The sequence below is a fragment of the Apodemus sylvaticus genome, chromosome 5 (genome assembly GCF_947179515.1).
Source record: "Apodemus sylvaticus chromosome 5, mApoSyl1.1, whole genome shotgun sequence".
Classification (NCBI taxonomy): Eukaryota; Metazoa; Chordata; class Mammalia; order Rodentia; family Muridae; genus Apodemus; species Apodemus sylvaticus.
The window spans coordinates 118,553,171-118,576,344 of record NC_067476.1 but is presented as its reverse complement, the minus strand read 5'-3'; the positions used below and the strand labels follow the sequence as shown (position 1 = coordinate 118,576,344).

Sequence of the window (23,174 nt, the reverse complement as noted above, 5' to 3'; positions counted from 1 at the left end):
GCTCCTCATCCAGAGGTCACAGCAACCTCACTAAAACCATAAAACTTTGCCAGCTGAAAACTGGCCCTGGAGAGATGACCTTACTTTTCCTTTTGACCTTAACGTTTTTAATGGATTATTTGGAAGTTTTACATAATGCACTTCCCATTCCCTAGGCCTACCCTTTGCTCTTATGATCTCTCCCCAAACCAAAGAAAAGATCATACCAAGTCTTTACTGTTAGTCCCCAGTTCAGGTCAGCATCTCCTAATCCCCTCCTTCAGCCTTCCAGTCTGTGCCACTGCACACACAAAAACCCCTAGAATGAGACTAGGAAACAGGGCTTTATCCTCAACCTGCTCTGACTCCATCTCCACAGCAGTTGGCAGAAGCATATCTGTTACATCTTAGCCAGGCCACTAAAATAACTGCCACACCATGTTTTGTGGTTGGAAGAAAGAAAGAAAGAAAGAAAGAAAGAAAGAAAGAAAGAAAGAAAGAAAGAAAGAAAGAAAGAAAGAAAGAAAGAAAGAAAGAAAGAAAGAAAGAAAGAAAGAAAGAAAGAAAGAAAGAAAGAAAGAGAAGGGAAGGGAGGGAGGGAGGGAAGAAGGAGAGGGAGGGAGGAAGGGAAGGAAGGAAGGAAAGAAGGAAGGAAGGAAGGAAGGAAGGAAGGAAGGAAGGAAGGAAGGAAGGAAGGAAGGAAGGAAGGAAGGAAGGGGTCCCTTCTGCAGCATGCCCTATACCAACTACAGGTAACACAGAACCAAGGTTTAAAAGTTGGCGTTCTGGGCTAACATGGTGCTTGTCTATAATCACAGCCTTTGAGAGCCTAAAGCAGGAGGATTTGCAGTTTGGAGCCAGCGTGCACTACTCGGCTAAACCCAAAAACTAAACAAAAAAAGGTTTAGGTGTCAATCTACTTAGATTTCAGTCTCATCTCTAAGCCCATCATGTGATTAACCTCCCAAATAGAAGTTCTCCCCAAATGTAAACCTAAGAGGCTGTTATGTCTCCCTAGCCCACCCCCTCACCCCCGACTCCCCACCTCCCAAAAAGTGTCTAGGAAGATTAAATGAAGTGGCATGTTTCAAGTTCTCAACAAATATCTGATTTGGGGCTTGTGTTTTGTTTTGTTTTATTTACGGTTGTTACTGAGACTATGAGCAGAAAAGTTGAATGTTCCTAATGCCCATGGGACCAGAGGAGGCACGATGTGCCCCTAAACATCAGTGGTCCCCAAACGCTTCTCAGGGGTATCCCCATCCTCCTAAAGCTAAATTGCTTAATATGGTCTCTTTGTAAGCCTTGCTGGAGGACACAGAGGCTCTGGGGATGGCATCTGGCTCCTGCATTACAGTTCACAACCCCACAGCCGCACAACTTTAAGGCTATTAGAGCTGAGTAATGTTGTATGCCTCTACTCCAACGCAGTCACAGGGTGAGATGAGTCCAGGGGAAGATCTGGCATCAGGAGGTGGCCTGTGGGTCACTGGGACACTCCCTGATTGCCAGATGGAAGTTCGAGTATGTCTTACATGTTTTAAATGAGCTGCCTGGGCTTCAACAACAACAACAACAACAAAACAAAGCAAAGCAATGCCCTGATGGAGGAAAGTGAGTATTGTGGACAGTGATCCTGGTAACACCAGTGGCAGAAGGGGCAGAGTGGTTGTCACAGCAACAGAAGTGCTATTCCCACCAATCATCATTATCCAGCACCATCCTTAACCAGGGGCTTGGGGAGGGTATTATTTAGTAAGAAAGTCAACCAAGGCTCTGAGTGAACACATGGGGTCCACATGGCCAAGACAGGACATTGTCAGGATAGAAGCTCAGGGGTGACTGATTCCAGAACTTTAAGCTCTCAAGTCTACCTACTTGAGTCTACTTCTGAAGGAAAACCCAAAACGCAATTCCCTACCTATCCATCCACCAGCTCTGAGAGCAACTATGTCTCAGACCAATGTTCTTCACATTGTAGGGGTTATATTCTATTTTTGCAGTGTGGTAAATGCTCCAGACTCTTCTAAGTATATTTCAAATGTGTAAAATTAAATATGACTTATAAGTACCACAGAAATGAATCATACTTATCAAAATAATAAGTTTTTAAATGAACTCACACTGAGCTGGAGAGGTGGCACAGCAGCTAAGAGCACTTGTTCTTCCATGAGGACCAGGATTAGGTTCCCAGTACCCACGTGGTGGCTAAGAAACTTCTATAACTCCAGCTCTAGGGAAAACAATGCCCTCTTCTGGCCTCCCAGAACACTGCAAACACATGGTACTAAGACATACATGCAGGCAAAATACCCATACGCATAAAATTAAAACAAATAAATCTAAAAAAAAAAAAAAAGAATTCATATGAAAAGCACATCTTTTTAACCACTGAACACCAAAGGCTAACAATGAATGGTTCTAGTTCGTGCTGGAATTGTCACTTGGAAATACATAAAAATTAAAGACCTACCAGCAATATCTGTGGACTATGTTCAGACCTCAGTGATGTAGACCTGAAGTGAAAGCCTCTGGTCTAGGTGAGGAAAAGAGCTGTCTAACATAAGTGAGTGTTCTGTGTTCTCTCTGGATTGGCCACTTAAGTAGAATCTGAGTTACTAGCTCTTCCTGCCTCTAAGGAAATAACTACTTTAGTTCATTCACGCCAAATAACATCCTTTAATTGTTTAGGAGGAAAAGAATGCTTTAGTATGTATACTAAAGTAATGATTTGTCTGTCCCTCTCAGTAGCTAGAAGTGGATTTCCCCAAGGGATCCTATGAGAACCGTGAGGGAGACTCCCAGAAAAGGGAAAAAGAGAATGCTCTGTGGTGTATAATATTCTCATATAATATTCCTTATCGATAGTAGTTGTGAGAGGTCTGCAGAGAGGACTCCTTTTCTGACCTATGGTCCTGTCCACCTGTTTTGCTTCCATAAAATAAAGGAGAGAAAGGGTCCAGTTCATACCAGGGATTTTTTTTCTCTAAAACTGGACATTCATTCTGCTGAACAAAATGGTGTCCTGGCTAAGATTTGAAAGGGAGCACCTCCCTCTGGGAACTCTGGTTATACCTTCCACAGAACAACAGAGTCCAAAGGAAAGAGAACCCAGTCAGGCTCTCAGAAAGTGAGGTTCGTGCTCATGTGAAATGGGCTTTGCAAATGAAGGTCACTCAGGGACAATTTTTTGAAAGCAGGCGGAACTATAAGGACAATGCAGGATTCTAAGCCATCCACTCGCTGCTGTATTAATTAATACTCAAGTCTCCCACATTCTTTGTTGCCTGTGAAGAACCAGAGGCATGAACACTCAAGGTAGAACTGGAAAACAACATTACAGCTTGAGGAAGCAGTTCTACTTTTAAAGGCTGAGGCTTTATCAAAGAAAAAACTAGCACACAGAAAAATAAATAGGAAGGGATAGAAGCAAGGTTATTCTATGCCCCGAGTATAACCAGGGAAAAGGAAACAGTGACATAGATTGCTTGGAGAGTCAAACCATATCCTGGTAAAGAAGATTAGCTTTTGAACTTGAGCGGCAAAACCAGGTGCCTGTCAGTGCAGGGGGACATCCTTATTTTTCAAGAGGTGGTTAAGTCTCCTCCGCAGACTCCTTCACTTAGGAAGCGAAAAGTAACTATTTACAAACCGCAGTCTGGATGTGAACTACCAATAGTGATCAGTAAACAGCCTCAGGGTCCTTGACCTCATTCTAAGTTTCAAATGCAGAGCATCTTGCTTTCACGGAACTCACTGAGATGGGGTTTTCAAAGCATGTGTCATCCCTGCTGGTAGACAAGTAGTTTTCCTCAAAATCTCTTACTCTGGAAGTGGTCACAAATGACATTAACCGAGTCCTAATGGGCCTCATAATTTTCATTTGTCAAGTTAATATTTCTCCAAAAATATCTGAGTTCACTAACAAAGCATTTGTTGAAAGTGTGAACATTACAAAAACTGTTCCTTCCTATAGCACTATTACCTAACTGCTCTGGTCCAAAAATATATAATTTATTTGCAACTGAAGATTTTAAAATAAAAAAAAAACAACAAATGTGGCAGCAAATTATTAACTTTATAAAAATCCACCAATTTATCAATCCTGACATTTGGGCTTTGCCTGCTGCACCTAAAAAAACTGGGGCAACAATCAGACACCATCCCCAGAAGCTTACATCCCAGCCTGTCACAACACAGCATGCCACTGTAATGGGTTCACATACAACATCACAGCCATGTATAAACCCAATTTCATATGAAGGGTAGGTAGGCAGGAATGCAAGGCAATCATTTAATCATTCAATTACCAGTGAACCAAAATTGAAAACAAATTAGTAGTAGCCTAAGAAAATAGCATGTTCACTAGGGTTGCCAAATATGTACCATGCTGCACAAATCAGGAGTATACATGGATCTACAGGCAGCTGGATATATTCTTGGAAAGAGAATAAACAAATACAGTAGCACCAGCACTACATGGTCTCTATTGGGGATGGAATGAAACGTTTCAAGGGTGATACAAATCTTTAAAATCCACTTCTTAAAAAGCTCTTTTGAAACCCTTAAGAGTTTTTCTTATTTTTTTTTAATTCCCATATTTCCCTATCTGATATGACAGAAAGCACGCAGCCTGGATTCCGGGGTATGTAAGTTTAATATCATTCACATTTTAAAAGACACAAATATAAAGCTCGCAAAAGAATATTTCAGCACAAAGCCCTCCTGCGTGGGTGTGCATTTGTAAAGTAAAAGTAGAATTATTCCAACAGATGTAAATGTGCTCTCTGTGATCAAATGGAGCCTTCTGAAATTCTGTTTTGACAGTTACTTGTAAAACAGCATTTCCACAGCGATTAATTCAGAGCTGGTAGTGATATCATCAAAGCTAAATCAAAACTAAGTTCTGATGGCTGAGTAATAAAAGCAGGGGGCGGGGGAAGTGTTGGGGGAGCAAAGCACACTCAGGAACCTAACAGCACCCTGCAGACACCGTTACATGTAAAGACACACTCATTCTGTCAAACAGGTTTCACCAACAGAAAAATGCTTAGAAAATGAGATTCCATTTTAAAAGTAATTTTTTCTTACAAGAGGTTTCCCCCAAGACACCAGTCATTTATTAAATGTCTACAGTGTAAGAAAGATGATATAATAAATCAATACACCAGTTGAAAAATATGCAAGAGGTTCTGTGGGGGAAATATTCTAGATTACATAACACAGACAGTCAGGGATTACACCACAAGATCCTGATCCTCTGTGTCATTCTGCAACTTAGGATATCAAAGTTTGAAGGCTTCAAAACATTCAGTTCTCAGTTCAAACACATCTTTAAAAAACCATCAGTCATAAAAATACTAAAAATATTACATTTAAATTTTATACACACACAATCTTCTTACCCTAAAGAGGAATTCTTCACTTTCTGAGCTCCAGGGAGTCTGCCCAGGTAAAGTCACTGGTTGCTTTTCCTGGTCATCTTTATTTTATGGTTTGATTTTTCTTTAAAAGAGAAATTCAATTCTTTTTCAAAGCATTATACACCTGCCTGTGCTTGGACATTATTGCTAACCATGGTTATTGAAAACATCCTCTCCACAAATGGATAATTTAAATTTATGGACCACCTAGCATTCCACTTCTACTTCAAAAATGGCGACTGTCCATGAATGTTTTGTCCCAAATTAAATCTCAAAGCCCCTTGCTTTAGAGAAATCGGAAGAATCACTATAGGAGTTTAGGTTTTTTTTTAAAGTCATATCCCAAATGCATGCATATTTGTGGAAATATAAGACATTTGCCTTTCTTTCTAGAAAATGTTGGTTTTATAACTCTAGAGTTGTTCAATTGGAAATTTTTGTGTTTTCACACTTAGCTTCTGTAGTTTACAGAGTCTAAACTCAGAAATTGTACAATATAGACGGGGTCTAATTGACTAAGAAAAAAAAAACAACTTTAAACTTCTGAAAATAAAGCAATGTTCTTTTACATGCTTTTAGGAGGCCCAAACACTGCCCTGAAGGAGCGCTTAGCCTCTCAGTGTCAACTGGAAACGGTCTATCATTCGTAAGCTGTCCCCAGAAGACGCTGAAGATGCACACGCACACACATTTACATGCGTTGCACAGTGCCAACTATTTCCAACCAAAATAATCATATACACGTCGAGCCGAGCTATTTCTAGCGCAGAAGACGGTGAACGTCCGGGTAGGCAGAGGAAACCCAGTAGCAGATGATTGCCGGGGAGGCGGGTGGCGGCGGGGTCCCCTGCCTCCCGCGCAGGACGCCTAGCACCCCGCACCTGCACCGGGTCCCCGGCAGGGCATCCGGGGGCGCGCGCGCGCGTCCGGGACGCACCCGCGGGAAGCCGAGCAGCCCAGCAGGCTGAGAGCGGCGGGAGCATCCCCGGGCGGGACCCAAAGCGCCTTCTCCTACCTGTCACTTCGAGGCGAGTCGCTGCCGGGGATGCGGCCCCCGCCGCCTCCGGGAGCCCCGCTGTGTGTGTGTGCGCGCGCGCGCGTGTATGTGTGTGCGCGCGTGTGAGAGCCTGTTTGCAGCGCGGCTCCTTAGCCGCTCGCGCGCCGCCACCCCCTCCCCGCCGCCGCGGCCGCCGAGCCCCTCCGGCGCCGCCCCGCCCTCCGCCGCCTCCGCCCCCAACCGGCCCGCGCCTCTCCGCCGCGCTCACCTCGGCCGCCCGCTGCCCAGGGCGCCGCCCGCCCGCTGCTGCCGCCGAGCCGGGCCCCGTGCGGCCCCGGGCCCGCCGCCCCTGCTCCCGGCCGCGACGCTGCCTCCAGAGCCCAAGCCGTCGCCTCGCAGCCCCAACCTGCCCGGGCTACGGAGCATGCCCAGTGCGGCGCCCGGCGGGGCTGGGGGTGGACCGGGGCCGCGCGGGCCGGCCGGGGTGGGGGTTGGCTGTCCCGGGGTCGCCGCCGCCGCCTTCCCGGTGCAGGGTCTGGACGCGCGCCCGTGGGGACTGAGCTGAGCCCGCAGCGGGACACCACGCGCCGATGGCCACTGACTCGGCGGGTGCCCGGCCCTGGAGGAGGGGGCGCGAGCCAGCCAGAACCGGGAGCGGGAACTGCGCTTTCGTCTATGTTACATTGAACAAACACACTGAGAGCTTTGTACACTGCAGCGGGTACTGTGAGAGAGGCATTTTATTCATTCAGCCCGAGAAACAATCTGCCGAAGGAAGTACTACAACAGGCTTACACTGAGCCAGAAAGTGATTTCCAAAGTCTTCCCCCAAGTGATCCTGAGACGTGCACCCCACTCCACCCCCAGACTTTGGTCCCAGGGATGCTAGGGACCGCTGTGGCCAGTTCTTCCTGTCCCTTGAACCGACAGCCCGGTGCCCCAAGTTCTGCAGAGGCGGCCTGGCCATGTGCATCCAGCGTCACCCTTTGTGGAGACCCTACACTGGAGCCGCTCCGGAACTCCCCGAGGGCTTCCTCCTACCGAGGCCACTCGGCTTCCTCCCTCTCCAGCCTGGCGGCGGCCACCAAAACCCGGAGACGTGGCACCTGCGCACTGGGGACTGGGGCCCATGCTCGCGCTTGAACTGGGCATGCTCAGCTGCCTGAGCTGGTCCGGCGGGTCCAGAGTAAAGGGGTCGATTTGGAGGTTGGTTTTTTAAAAAATGGAGAGAAAGAGAGAAGTGTAGGCACAAAGGAACAATCCAGGCACTGTGGACACAAGCAGTTGAAAATGCAAAACAGTCGTTCCCTTAGTTCATTCTGGCCGTTTCCAGCAGGGATAGAAAGAAAATAACCATCAAAAGTTGATCAACTAGTGTGGTGTATGATGGTACATGCCTGTAATCCCAGTTGGTTTACAGAGCAGCCTAAACTGTACAATGGGTTCAAAGCCAACCTGAACCCTGTCTCAAGATGAGAAAGAATAAAGAATTTACCGGTCTAAGGGGGTGGGCTGAGAAGCCACTGACCACTCCCTAGCCAAACACAAAACTTCAGGTTTAAGTGAACCTTGAAAACGATTACGGAAACATTCACTAACCCAGATCAGCTTTTCCAACAAGGTTAAAAAGACACCAAAGATCCCAGAGAAAGCTGATACATCACTAGTCAGGGGTCTTCAAGATTCATTGGTTTGGGCCCATGCCAGTGTGTTAAGACTGCTTTACAGAGTGTAGTGGACCGGGCACACAAATAGCCTGAAAAGCTTTTTAATGTGCAGATTTTCATTTGGCAAGACAAGTAAAATCTTATGTTCTCCATCTCTGACAACTCATTCTGATAGTGCTGCTCTTAAGCTAAGACTAACAAGGATTTGGCGCAGTATTGTAGGCCTGCTCTCCCTGCCTGTGAGAAAACTGTGGTTCAGAAAGGGTAAGGAATTTGCCCCAGGTTGAGTAGCCTATAAACAGTATAACTAAACTCAAATCAGCTCCTCAGGGTTTCTCTTGTATGTCTTATATTCAAAGACTCAAATATTATCCCCAGAAAGGTGTGCTAGGAGCTCTCATTTATGTGACTGACAGTTCTTAACAGTAGAATTTAGTACATAATACACTCAAATATAGTTAATTAGTCTTTGATGTCTAACAAAACCAGCACCACACAGTAGCCTGAAACAATTACTGAGTGCTCACCTTTCTTTCTCTGGATGAGCTCCTGGGACTCCTGTCAGCTGAGCAGTTCTGCCCTGTAGCCACACAGGCAGGATGCTTCTGCATGGGCTTCATATAACAAGCTGGTGCCTCCAGCAGCAAGGAAAGCACGGCCCAGTTTAAGATAGCACTTCATACACTGCGTTTTTGACAGGAGTTTACGGAAAGCAGAATGGCTATTTCAAGGAGGTCCACCACATAAGCTTCTGTAAATCTAGCCTTCTGCCCTAGAGTTCACTCCAAGTTTTATAGATTAAACGTTTCATTTTACACATAAAAACAAATCACATTAGTCTTTTGTTACATTGGTGCTCACACTAACGCTGGGCTTATTATTATTACTCAATACAACACGAACAGTGGAGTTTTCTAAATCCTAAATGAAATATGAGTTCAGAGACTCCTTTCCCCTCCCCTTAATGGCTTCTTAGACACTTTTCAAAGGCTTTTATGTGCCAGACACACTTACTACTCTTTGCCCAAGACTCTAACGTAAACATAACAGAAAATTATTTCCTTGATGGAGTTAGATACTATCTCAAAAACGGTGACATGTTTAACATACTAAGAACTATGGGTAAAGGAAATAAAAAAGACTTCCGGAAGTAGGCAAGGAAGACTATTAGTTTGGACAGGGACAGAGGTGGATTTAACATTTGAGTAGGACTGGGATGAAAAGGGGAAAGTGAATGTCTGGGATGAAACCTTCCGCAGGAGGAAACAGCAGGAAGCCAAGAGGAGAGTTTGTTTGACCTGTTCCAGAAACAGGAAAGAACCAGGGTGGCCAATGGAGGTGTAAAGTGAGGAGAATTGAGAACTCAGAGGCAGTTGGGAGCCAAAGCCACAAAGACCACAGAAAGGAGTTTGGACATAAAGCTTACAAATGCCATTGAACCCACTGGAAGATGTCAGGCAAGATTGTGACAGGATGGATGGATGGATGGATGGATGGATGGATGGGCTGGTGGGTGAATGGGTGGATGGTTTTAGGAGATTTACACTTTAAATGTCTGTGGAAGAGGAAGGGTTCCTCAGAGGGCCTGGAAGGAGAAAGGGACTGCTGGTGGTGTAATTCTGCTTTAATTGAAAGTACATTTTTTAAGGAAAAACAATAATGATAATGCCTATAGAAGCAAGAACACAGACAGGAGCCTGTAGTGAGCAGTTGTTCATTCTAGGGCAGTTCTGATACCTTGCACAGCACCTGAACTCAGACCAAGTAAAATCCTCCACTTACATCCAGGTTTCTCCTTTCCCCCAGAGAGGCCCCTTGATTCCTTAAAGTAGAAGCTGGTGGCACAGGATTTGACATAAATACTCTCCTGTGCACTGCCTGCTGCCCCTTGCCCATCTGGGCATGGTTCCCAGAAGTATTGGAAGGAAGGGAGAAGAAAGAGGATAAACAGCTTTGCCTTTAACCTGTGGCCACTGAGATCTCTTCTCAGTTTACTATGGAAGGAGACCATTGTGCTCTCAGGGCCAGGTCTATCTGCTAGTTCTCTGCTGAGGAGCTAGTAGGGAGGCCCATGAAACACAATTCTCCAACTCAGACCCTTGGGTCTGCATTTCCCCCCCATGTTCCATGGCACCCCAAGACTGCAGCTCGTGATAGGGAGGCCACACTCCTGACCATGCCTTCTGAAAGAAAGTTCCACAGTGTCTGCTGGGAACACAGAGAAAATGGAGAAAAGTTGCCCCTCCCAGACAGAGTCCCAGTCCTGGACTATGGGTCCCTGAATACCCCTGTGCTACAGACATCAGTCATAATTTCCTTACAATGCTCTGTTACACAAATCAGCATTAACCACAGGAAAGTTGGAAGCATCCACTATGCAAACAGTGCCTCACTGTTGTTCTTGTGAAATATGACAGGAACAGCAACAGTATGGAGCTTCAGATTAACACCCTGAACTGCAAAAGACCATACTGCATCCTCTCTAGAGAAAGGGCAATGAGGATATTATCCTAGTTTAAAGTGGCCCATTAATCAAAGTTTCTACCTAGCTCTTTACACGCTGTCCTTTGGAAATGAAGAGGTCACCACTGGCCCATTCGTCCGGTTTGCCTTAATTAGAAACATACATCTTGGAAAGGTGAGCAGCTAACAGACAGGCCTGACATGAGGTGTCTTGGCCCCAGGATCTCCCTCCCTAACCTTGTGCCATTGTGTACTAGAGAACTTAAACAATTTAAAGACACCAAGAACCAAAGAAAATGGTTATAGTGGTTTGAATGTGCTTGGCCCAAGGAGTGGCACTATCAGAGGTGTGGCCTTGTTGGAGGAAGTGAGTCACAGTAGGGGTGCGCTTTGAGACCCGCCTCCTAGCTGCCTGAGGAGCCAACCAATCTTCTCCTAGCAGCCTTCAGATAAAGATGAACTCTCAGCTCCTCCTGTACCCTGCCTGCCTACATGTTACTATTCTCCCATCCTGCTGATAAGGGACAGAAGCTCTGAACCTGTAACCCAGTCCCAGCCATCCTTTATAAATAAGAGCTGCCTTGGTCTTTACAGCAGTAAAACCCGAAGTTCAAGGGTTAGATCTGTGTACAGTTTCGTAGTCAATGTTAAAAAGAAATCTTAATTTTCTGTTCTATCAATTGTTGATTGGAATTTAAATAGCGATTATAACAAAAGGCAAAGTGGAAATGACAGTTTAATTACATTCCAAATGATTTGCTGAATTTTTTTCTGTGAGTCAAGCTTAGGACATGATAACACTGAGGGAGACTTAATAAACTGTGAAAGTAATGATGATGATGACGACGGTGACGACGACTACACTGCTGCTGCTGATGATGTTTGCTAGTCAGGAAATATAACTTATATACAAGGAGGCATGATCTTAGATGGAAGCCAACCCCTGTGACCATCATCCCACCAAGATACGGAGCATTATTACCACTCCAGAAGGTTCTCTGTGCTCTGTTTCAGTCACTACTCCTTCTCTGTGCACACATTCTATCCCTACCACTACAAGCCCCACCCCATCTGAACACCAGAGAGCTGCCTCTGCTTGTCTCAGAATTTTACATAAAGAAAATCGTGAAGACTGTGACTGGCATTTTTTCATTCATTATGTCTCTGACACTCGTCCCTGCTGTGGCTTCTGTCTGCAGTTTCTTTGTGTTTACAGTCTAGCATCATTGCTTGAATATGATATAATCAATTTATCCTACTTATTGTGGAGGTGAAAAATGTGGAAATTTTGTTTTGTTTTGTTTTTCAAGACAGGGTTTCTCTGTTTAGGTTTGGCTGTCCTGGAACTCTGTAGAACCAGGCTGGCCTCGAACTCAGAGATCTGCCTGCCTCTGCTTCCTAGTGCTGGGATTAAAGGCGTGTGCCACCACCACCCAGATTCTTGAAAACACTGTCCAAGATGGTCCATGCATGGAGCTGATAACTAAAGCACTTCTTTGTATTTTCCCTGTTCCCAGCACAGGCTAATTAATATGCTGGGCTCAATCCTGCTGTTCATAGATTGTTTTGGAAGGATTAAAAAGGTAAATTCCTACATATTTTATTCAAAAAGCATGAATAAGGTGACAGGATATCCCTAGATAAAATATAAAGCACATTCTTCAAATAGGCCTGGAGTCTAATGGCAGAAGAATAATAATAACCATTCTCTTCAAATATGACAAAAATGGATGTTACTGGGGTTAGAGAATAAAGCCTCAAAAGCACACAGCAGCATTTGGGGAAGGATAGGATTTATAAGTGAGGGTACTGTCCCCTACTCGTGCGTATGACAAGATGACATAAAATTAAATGAGACTATGTAGAAAATATACACACTGCTTAATGAGCCCGTCAGTGCAGGTCTAATCACGTGATTACACATGTCTCTCCAATCTGCACATGGGAGTATGTCATATTTGTAAATACAATGACTCCTTCCTTCTGTTGCACTGAGATGAGGTTAGAAAAGCGTGTTCACTTACAGTGCAAATATCAACTGAGCACTCCACGAGACTCAATGTTCCCTTTTTCCTTCACTGCCTCTATGTGCATGGAATTGTGACAAAACTACAATTCCATTAAATTTGTCATTGCTCTCTGCCTCAGGAAGCCCAAAATTTCACCCACCAAAAAAATATAATAATAATTTTGACCTTCCTTCTGCAGTCAATTTTGCCATTGTGATTCATCCTGACCAAGACGAAAAACAACACAATTTTTACAGCATTGCTTCTAGTGTGGCTGGAGAAGACTAAATGATCCAATCATTCCAACTCACGGGTCACCAGTGGCCAGTTAGTCTCAGAGAGGCTGTGCCACCTGCCCCGGTGGCCTCCCTAGCCAATGCCAGGCCAGGACTCTCTCCATCATGCCAGAAATTGCAACCTTCACTATTCCACATAATCAAAAACACTGAACACAAGACCAATGGAATAGCCACAAAATTCTATGTAGCCTGCTAATTTTTAAATTAATGATTTTTTTAAAAATAAAATCTTTCTCATAGGTTAGGTCTCCTCAAAGAAGCTTCCTTTCCTGACTTTCTGAAATGGCCTGACACATTTTCTAGCTCTTAAATGAGGAAAAGACAGGATTTCTGAGAGCCACCTGAGATTCAAACGCTAAAGAAAGTCCTTTCTAGGACTTAGGCAAGGTGACATGTGGGTGGGACAAGTTTTTCACTGTTCAAAGACACCTAGCAAATGGAGCAAGTACTTTCTGGGAAGGACCATGGCTAAGCCCTGGACCAAGTCAACTGCAGAGAAGGTTTACCTTCTTTGGAAAATCACAGATGAAGGAACATCCAGGCACCAGATATAACCATTATTTTCCCCTCCATACAGTCGGCTCCTTGAAGACAGCGAAAGGTGCTTTTGCTCTTCTTTCTGATGATAAGAGACTGGAGAGATGGCTCAGTGGTTGAGTAGTTGCAGAAGACCTGGATTCAGTCCCCAGCATCCACATGGTGGCTTGCAATCATGGTCAGGGCATTCCTCACCCTCTCTTGGCTCCTTCAAGCTCCAGGCGTGTAGGCCATGCACTTACATACATGCAGGCAAACACACACACATAAAATAAAAATAAGTATATAAAAAGACAATAAGTAGATAAAATCAGACTCGAGAGTCTCCATTTGACCTTGACTGCTTCTGGGGGCAGGAGGCGGGGCTCCTTTCCGCTGCACTCACAATGGCAGTGACACCAGAGACAATGGCAAAGGCAGAAGCCTGTTTTCCCCTAGGCGTGGCTGTACCTACCCCCTGTTGCCCAAAGCAAGTCAATGATTTGGGCTCAGGGTTTAAGTGTAGGCCAAAGTAAAAATGATAACTTTTTTATTTTATTAATTAATTATTTAACATGGAATATCCTATCATGGGTGGAAGCCGATGAGATAAACGCTCTCTCTAGAGAGAGTTGATGAGATAAACACTCTCTCTAGAGATAGCTGAACACTTAGGCTCAGCATTGCCCTCGGCCAGGCCCCAATATCAGAGCATGCCTTCTGGAGCGCAGGGGGCACTGCTCATCTGATTGCATTTCCCAGGGTGCTGTGCGGCACTTGGGCCAGAGTGAGGGCTCAATGAATATTTGCTGAGCAAAACAAACAAGCAAAAAAACAATGACAATAAAAACAAAACCCCACCGGCTTTGAAATCTACTGAGCGACTAAAACCAGAGCCAGCAAGTCATTTTTACTTCTGCAGCCCCACATTCTCCTCTGAGTCATTCATTAGGTAGTATTGATTGACACCATTTGATAAATACCCTTAAATCATCTGGCCATTCAGAACACAGCTCCTAGTCTAACCCCTCCAAGTAGAATTAAGCCTCTTATGTTTCCTTTCAGCCCGGAGCACAGTCCTATTTTATAGCACTTGCCTCAGTGGTTTACAGTTATCTGTTGGTCTGTCTCACCTGGAAGGAGTGTAAAACTTTGCCCTGCAAAATCAGAATCTTGTTTCTTTCTTCCTCACCCCTCCAACCCAGAAAAAGAAATAACAGCCTAGATTTTAATTTTAAATAACATTAAAGACTCGATACTGTAGAGCAGAGGAATACCAGGACAGGGATTCGGGATGGCTTAAGGGATTTTCAGGGGACAGGGGAACCAGGAAAAGGGACAACATTTGAAGTGTAAATAAAGAATATACCTAATTAAAAGAAAAAAAAAAAAGAAAGTCAGTAAGATGTGGTCAAGACCAAAATTTCAAAGGACTGTTCCCCACCAAGCATTCATGAAGTACAAGAAAATTAATATATACCTGTATCTTATTATCTTATTTAGCCTGCCTAGGAATCTGAACTCATTTGCTCTTTTTCTCTTTTTCTCTTCCTCTCTCCTCTCTTATGGTTTGAATATGAAACGGCCCCTCCCAGGGACCTGTGCGGAATGCTTGCCGCCCTTCCCCCCCTCATGGCACTGTTTTGGGATGTGCTGATAACTTTGGGAGATGAGGCTCACAGGGACAGGAAGTGGGGGCAGGGCACAAGACGCCTTGGTCACCAGTCCCTTGTCCTCTCTGTCTTTCTATTTGCCATGAGGTGATCTGTTGCCCTCTACACATTTCTGTCACAGTCATGCTCTGCCCAAGGGCACAAGGTCAAGAGATCATAGAACTTCTGAGCCCATGAGACAAAGGGAATCTTGCACACTTTAAGTTGTTCTCTAAAAGACTTTGTTCATGGTTATGCAAATGCAACTAATGGACCCCTTTTCAATCTGTTATCTTTTGAAGGCCTTGCTGTCTAGCTAATTAAATTACCAAGCTCCAGGCTCAGTAAGAGATCCTATTTTAACAAATAAATTATCAATACCTCCCTCTCTCACCTTCTCTCCCTCTCTCTCCCTCTCTGTCTCTTTCTCTCTATGTCTCTGTCTTTCTCTTATACACACATACACATGAACACAAAAGAACTGAGTTTTAATCCTGTTTTTCGATTTATTTTATGTGTATGAATGTTCTGCCAGTATGTTTGTTCATATGTATGTATGTGCGTATGTATGTATGTGTGTGTATGTATGTATGTATGTATACCACATGCATGCCTGGAGGCCTCAAAGGTCTAAAGAAAGCAAAGGATCTCCTGGAGCTGAAGTCATGGATGGTTGGGAAGTAGAGTTTGCTGTGGTGTACCTGCATGCACTGTTTCCTGCAGGTCTCCTTCCCCAGTGCTATTTCTGTTATTCGTTCATGTTGCAAATTTGATTGGCATTTGAATTAATCTAAGTCTTACAGTTAAATGGTTTTCAGCAATGGCTCATTTATTGCATTTTCTCCATTCATGTCTTGGTTTGTTGACATATGCCTCTAGAATAACTTCTTTTAAAAGGGATTATGAGATCCATATTCCTTAAAGATTTTATGTCAAGATGTCTGCATGTTTACTGTATAGAGAGAGGATTGCTCAGCTTTGTATAGAAGGCTTGTCTTCATTTCCTTTTATTTCATAGGATCATTGTATACAGTACTGCCAGCATATCCCATTGCTGGAGGAAGTCTGAGACTGTTTTGATAGCTTTTGCCTTAAAGATGATTAATTTTTAAAATCAAAGTGTTTAACCCTCGTTATACTGTTATACTGTTATCTCTGAGGTAACATGACTTTATTGAGATAATCTACAGTAAGGGTAATTTTTGTTATTTTAAAAGATTTTATTTTCTTTTAATTATATTTTTACATTTATCCGCATGTTTGCACACATGAATGTAGTACCCACACAATCCTGTGGGCATGGAGTCAAATCCTCTAGATCTGGAGTTACAGGTGTTTGTAAGCCACCCAATCTGAGTGCTGGGTACCACACTCTGGTCCTCTGTAACAGCAGTATACAGTTTTCACCACTGAGGCATCTCTTCAGACTCTGTTTGACATTTTTAGCCAGAATCTCATTCTTTATCCCAGACTGGCCTGGAACGTACTTCAATTTGCTGGCTCGGCCTCTCAAATGCTGGGATTAGAAGTAGGAACATCACACTTGTTTTCCAAGGTTTGCGTTTAAAATTTTATATTTATTGTCAATCTAACAATATTTACTGTCAACCAGTAAGCCTGGGAAATACATAACATTTCCTATATGTTAAATGATATATTTTGTTCTTCTGAAAAATAAAATCCCCTGTACAACAGGGGATTTCCACTTACCTCACAGATAGGTAAACTGGCTGATCACTGAGATAAAACACAGCCCTGCAAAAAATCCTTTCTTTTAATTAGAAAAATTTTGGACAATATAACTCTGATTATGTTTTCCCCTCCCCTACTCCTCACAGATTCTCCCCACCCTTTCTTCTTATCCAACTTTATGTTCATTCTCTCTCATCTCAAAAAATAAGTGCATGTGCACAAAAGAAACAACAACAAACAAAAACAAAAATCAAAGCAAATAGGCAAAAGACCAATAATATGTATTATATTATTTTATATACTTATATATTATATCTCTGCATTTTATACTTTTGTATTAATATTTTATTATATTTATATTTGTATATTATATTTTATATATTTCATTTATATCTATTTTATATTTTATAATAAAAATGAAAAATATATATATAAAACTAAAACAAAGAAAAATGAAACAAAAAGTCTAGAAAAATCTCATTGAGTTTATTTTGTGTTGGCCAACTACTCCTAGTCACAGGACTTGCCCTGGAGTGTGGTAAATGTATGCAGTGGCACTCCATTGGAGAAAAATCGTTTTCCCTTTGCCAGAAGGTATCATCTACAGACAGCTTGCTGGTTAGGGCTGGGACCTGTATCTACTTCCTCCACTCGTGTGCACAGGCCTTACTGATATGAAAAGAAACCGACTTCTTTTGCATAGCGATGCTCTGCTTTCCACTTCATTCCCATCAACTCTGGGACCAGAAGAGTGTCCCAATCATCTTCATCCTCATTTCTCTAAACACATCTCGGTTCATGACAACAGAGGCTTTGGAGATGGGCTAAGCTAAAGGTCCTACAACACTGCTAGGTTGGCTTCTGTAACCAAAGTTTCCTTAGGATGAGAAGAGGGGAAGAAAGCAGAGGAGCAGAATTCCTGACCCCTGGGATCAGCACTGAAGCTGCAACCAGTGCTACTGGCTTTGAAACTAGAAGACAGGGGCCATAAGCCAAAAGGTGAGGATGGTCTCTAGACATTGTCACAGAATATTTTCATCTACAAAGTCTACAGTTTATATAAAGATAAAAATAAATATTTTGAATCCATGTTGACAAAAGAAGAATTTCTAAAATCTTCTTTTGAAACATGAATTTATCATGGAAAATAAGCTGAAGCGTGTAGAAAACAGAGACACTTACAGAAATGAGAACACAAGCGACACACAAAGTGCATCATGTTCTGTGGTTGAAACATCTACCAATGAGCTATAGATTTTATTTAAAGAAATGGAGGGAAAGGGGAGATGATCAGCAGTTAAGAGCACTGATTGTTCTTCCAAGGTTCTCAGTTCAATTCCCAGCAACCACATAGTGGCCCACAACCATCTGTAATGGGAACCAATGCCCTCTTCTGGTGTGTTTGAAGAGAGCAACAGTGTACTCACATACATGAAATAAACGAATAAATCTTTTTTCAACAATGGGGGCTGGAGAGATGGCTTAGTGGGCATTTCCAGAACCCACTAAGAAGCCAGGAATGCTGTCATGTGCCTGTAATCCCAGCATTAAGAATTGGAGACCAGGAATCGGATATCCCAGGGGCTCTCTGGGCAGTTAGTGATAAACACCTGGTGAGCTCAAGGCTCAGTGACAAATCTTGTTTGAAAAAGTAAAATCCACCTCTGATCTACACACACACACACCACCACCACCACCACCACCACCACCACCACCACCCACCACCACCACCACCACTCCAAAAATAAACTGATTTCAGCTGGCACTGCACTGACACCTTGAAGGGATAGATATATTCATTATTTTAAAGTGGAGGAACAGGTAAATTTCTTTGCTGCTGCTTAGAGCATGCAGAAAATTGTTATTCTTTTTTGTTTGTTTGTTTCCCTTTCCTTTCCTTTCCTTTCCTTTCCTTTCCTTTCCTTTCCTTTCCTTTCCTTTCCTTTCCTTTCCTTTCCTTTCCTTTCCTTTCCTTTCCTTTCCTTTCCTTTCCTTTCCTTTCCTTTCCTTTCCTTTCCTTTCCTTTCCTTTCCTTTCCTGTCTTTTTGCATGGGGATAGGTGGGTGTTCACAAAAGAATTTCTCTGTATAGTCCTGGCTATCCTAGAACTCACTTTGTAGATCAGGCTGGCCTTGAACTCAGAGATCCACATGCCTCTGCCTCCAGAGTGCTGGGGACTAAAGGTATATGCCACCACCACACCTTGAAAATGGTTTCCTTTTTCACTTTTCTTAATTCCATTCAGGACACAGTAGCTTCTGTGATGTTTCTTTATGTTGGTTCTAGGGACTGGGCTACAGCCCAGCAATAGAGCATTTTCCTGCCACATGTATGGTCTTTTCCAGGCACTGCAGTTCCATTGATCATTGTTCTGAGGATTCCCACACCAATGTAGAACTTTGGAAATACTATCAAGACAGATAGTCTCTGGGGCCACTAGTCCTCACGATCTTATAAACTTGCCCCTGTGTTTTTCCAAGGAAGCACCATATTGGTTTCCTTGGGTTTCTGGCATTGATCACTGTTTTCTTCTGCCTACTTTAATGTCATTTCCACGAGGGCACAGCAGTGCTTTTTCAGGGAACCAGGCCCAGCTGATTATGGGCATTATGACTGGGTTGACTCAGCCTTCTGGCTAAATTTAGAAAACTAAGTAGAAGCAGAAATGAGGTAAGTGGAATTAAATGCCAGAGCAAGCGAGGGGCTCAGGACTTCAACCAAAACCACTTTCCAGGTGTGCTTTAGGAATCTAAGTTAAGACCATCAAGTGGTGTATTTCAACTTCAATTTCTTCACACGTTTGTTAAGAAAAATATTGATCTTTTATTAGATACTGGTCCTTTATTAAGTGCTCAAACCCAATTCTGAGCTCTATATAGAAGCCATACAAAACAGGCTTCAACAAGATTCTATATACAAGAAACATATAGTATATATATATATATATATATATATATATATATATATATATATATATATATATATAATTTAGTTCTTCTTCTTCTTTTAATTCTATTGAGAAGTGTCTTCTTTTCTAGTCACATAAGTTTGTACCCAATTCCATGGTAAAGTCTGTAGGACCTCAGGAAGGGCATTGGCCCAGAACCTTTGGCCATTTCTTTCCATTAATTTTAATAGTCTCTCAAGGGTCTACCTAGTCCCCTGCTCCTTTTCACAGTCTTCCAAATCTTTCATTTTTATATAACAAGGGTCTATTGGGTAGGGATCCTTTTACCTGGGGGATACAGATCTTAATATTCTCATTTGTTAAGTGAGAATAGACAAATCATTGCACTTAGTAGCTTATTTGAGGATTAAATGAGGTACATGCTGTGTTAGTCAAAGGGCTTCAGGAAAACATGACAGGAGACAGAGAGGTAAATTATGAGGAATTCATTCATGTGATAATGGAGATGACAAGTCCTGGGGTCTAGAGATATAGGAAGACAATAGGAATTTTCAGTCCAAATGAGAGCCTGAGCACGAAGAGAATGGGCTGGTGAAACTTCCGTTTTCAAAGTTGCTCTTAGAGGCCCAGGAAGAGTCAACATCTTGTTAAAGCTCATCACTTCCAATTTCAGTCTTACTCAGAAACACCCACAATAACTGTCCGTACTTCATAGAGCCACATCAAATTGATATATGAAGTCAATAGCCACATCTTAGCTTTGTACCTAGCTGTACTAATGAATGCTTTTGGACCCACCCTCAACTCTCATTAACTTTATTCTTTCTCTGAGCTTATGTGTTGTTTTAGTGGCCAAACCATAAAGAAGTGACTTTTTATGACACTTATAGCATTGAAATATGTTTTATTGATTATTTAAGACCATTTTATTTTCCCCAGGGTACAAGAGAGAAAAATAAGGAAATTGCAGTCATCTCCAGTTGCTGAATTAGCTAGGACAGTGATGGCTTTTCCTGCCTGCTTGTTAAAGAAAGGAGATGACTTCTTGTCTCATCTCATAACCACAAAAAGAAAATACTCTGAGCAAGCCATTCCTGGAGATAAGGGCTTGTTTGTCAGAAAGAAAGATTGGTATCTTGTTAGCATGTAGTTTGAAGACAGCTGTGCACCTTCAGCAGCCCAATTTGTGCCATTACAATGAACTGGAAGCCAAAAAGGACATTCTTGGGGAAAATTTAGAAGTAGCCCTAATATTAGGAAACATTCAGGGAACTAATGGACATTAAGTATAATATCTGGTTCTCAGGTGGAAATAGATACTGTTGACAAGAACATGAGAGTGGAGGCTGGGGAAGGAGCAAACCAACTACTCAGGATGGGATGAAATGGCATATGTACAGGTAAGGAGATGGCATCAATCTTCACCATAGTCCACTCCTGTGAGACTCTCAGAAGGCACCAAAAAATGCTGCAGCAACTCACATGAGTGAGGAAGCATGAAGAATAGAGAAGGAAACCAAAATGGCCTCTTGGATCACCATCTCACAGAATGAACCAGAGACAAGAGGAGGCAGAGATGCAACTCTCCAATGGGTCCTCCATGGACCAGGAGCTTGGATATAACAACCCAACAACCAAATAAAGATTACCTGGAGGAGCCAGATCAGAAAGTCAACAGGTTCTCTAAGGCAGGAGCAAGGATTAAAAAGAAAAAGAAACACTGTAATACAATCCCAGCCAGTTCTGAGGCTGAGACAGGTTTATTTTTCCCAATCTGCTTTTATACCATTTTAATTACATGTAAGTAATAAGGTCAGTTCTAGGTTAAGGAACAAGCAAGACAATAAACAAAAAGAGTCAAGGAACAAGGAAGGCAATAAACAAAGTCCTTTGATCACTGTTTCTAAGGGCTTATCACGATGACCAAGATACCCTAGCCTACTTCCCTGTCCTGGTCCAAAGTCATATTCTTGCCTGAAGCCTACTTTTTTGTTCTAGCCCCAAATCAGATTCCAGACTGAGCTTACTTCTGTGTCCTGGCCCAATGTCAAATTCCTGCCAAGCAACCCCAAAAGATCTTCATAAGGGGACCCTCACACTGTAGGAGCACATCCCACTGCTGACAGACAGTCATCTTTATTTCCATTCCTTCCATTCTCCACCACCTCTGAAAGATAACAGAAAAGAAGGAGATGGAGAAATATTCCCTGAAAAGTTTGGAAACTTCTTCCCTCCCTTTCCAGAGGAAGCATCAGATAGCTTTTTGTGTTAATCATATTTTCTATTGCTGTGATGAATACCTGACAAAAAGCAGAAATGGAAATTTCTGGTTTCTTTGGAAACTCAGTTGTGCCATGTGATATTTTTCTGGAAACTCTCTTATGAGAGGATGTTTGTGCTAAAGCAGACACATGAGAGGAAGTTTTACTAAGAACAGACACATGGTGTTTTTGTGGAAGCTGCCTGGAAAAGAGGCATGTGATGTTTTCCTAGAGCAAACGCTTGAGAGAACACATGATGTTTGGAAAGGACATAAGTATAACCCAACAGACAGTGGATTTGTTGTGTGGCATTGGTTCACCTTGCTACTCTTTGCTGGTTTTCATTGGGCTTTGCTGATAATGCTCTGTGGCATTGGTTTGCCTTACCTTCTTTGCAGATCATAGTTTGTTGTGACTTCATACAGAGAAACACACCAAAATAACTTCTTTTGCTGCTTCCAAAGACTCATACCAATTGGCAGAACCTCCTGATTTCTTTTAGATCAAACTGCCATTGCTGAACCATGAATGGTGTTTACAAGTAAAGCGAGCTACCACTGCTGATTCATGTGAACTGAACTGCTGATATCCTGACAATGCAAACTGGATTTGCCCAAAAGAGCCATTTCTAAACAGGGCCACATCCCCCTCTGCCCTATTTACCTTTCCTTTCCTCTACCTCTGGTGGGTGGTGGGTTAGAAGGTAAAAGTGTTTAAGAAGCCTTATGGAAGTTGGTTCTTTTTAAGTGACCTAAAAGGAGGAATCATTCATTTTGGCTCACAGTCTTAGAGGTTTTACTGGTAGTCTTGTCCCTGTTTATTCTGAGTCTATGGAGAGGCACATTAATATGGTGCAGGCAGCATGTATCAGATGCGACACACTCATGACAGCCAGAAAACAGAGGTTGGGGGCAAGATACAAACCCCAAGGACACACCCCCATTGACCTACTCCCTTTAGTTAGACTCACCTACTAAACCTGTCAGAACCTACCAAATTAGTGCCACCAGTAAGCCATGATATCAGTACAGAAACCTGGGAAGACAGTTCATATTTAATCAGTAACTGTTTCTCTCCTCCAAGTCTCTAAGTCAAGAAGTAAGAAGTCTTCTAAGTTAGGTTCAAACTAGAATATACTGCAACTCCAAGGTGGATCATTCTGAAGTTTTAAATAAATGTAGTGGAGATGCTAGTAGTAATACAAATATCCAATTCTCTCTTTACTGCATACAAAGAAAACAAAAAAATTCTGAATATTATAGTTAGGCAGAGTTGTACATTCATTCTGGCCCCTGGACTCTGAACAAA

The 23,174-nt window shown here is 42.9% G+C and overlaps 1 protein-coding gene across 10 annotated transcripts in view; it reads right to left on the bottom strand.

Annotated features, from left to right (window-relative positions):
• Positions 1-6,830, bottom strand: part of Plcb4 (phospholipase C beta 4) — a 361,630-nt gene extending 354,800 nt beyond the window's left edge. For 6 of the 10 annotated variants that reach the window (XM_052183719.1, XM_052183727.1, XM_052183726.1 and 3 more), the window contains exon 1: positions 6,418-6,579. The gene's annotated coding sequence lies outside the window, so the exon portion shown is untranslated. Of the gene's footprint in view, positions 1-6,417; positions 6,581-6,667 lie in introns of those variants that run through there. The other 4 variants (XM_052183724.1, XM_052183725.1, XM_052183720.1 and 1 more) reach the window with 3 other exon arrangements.
• Between the last annotated feature and the right edge of the window lie 16,344 nt (positions 6,831-23,174).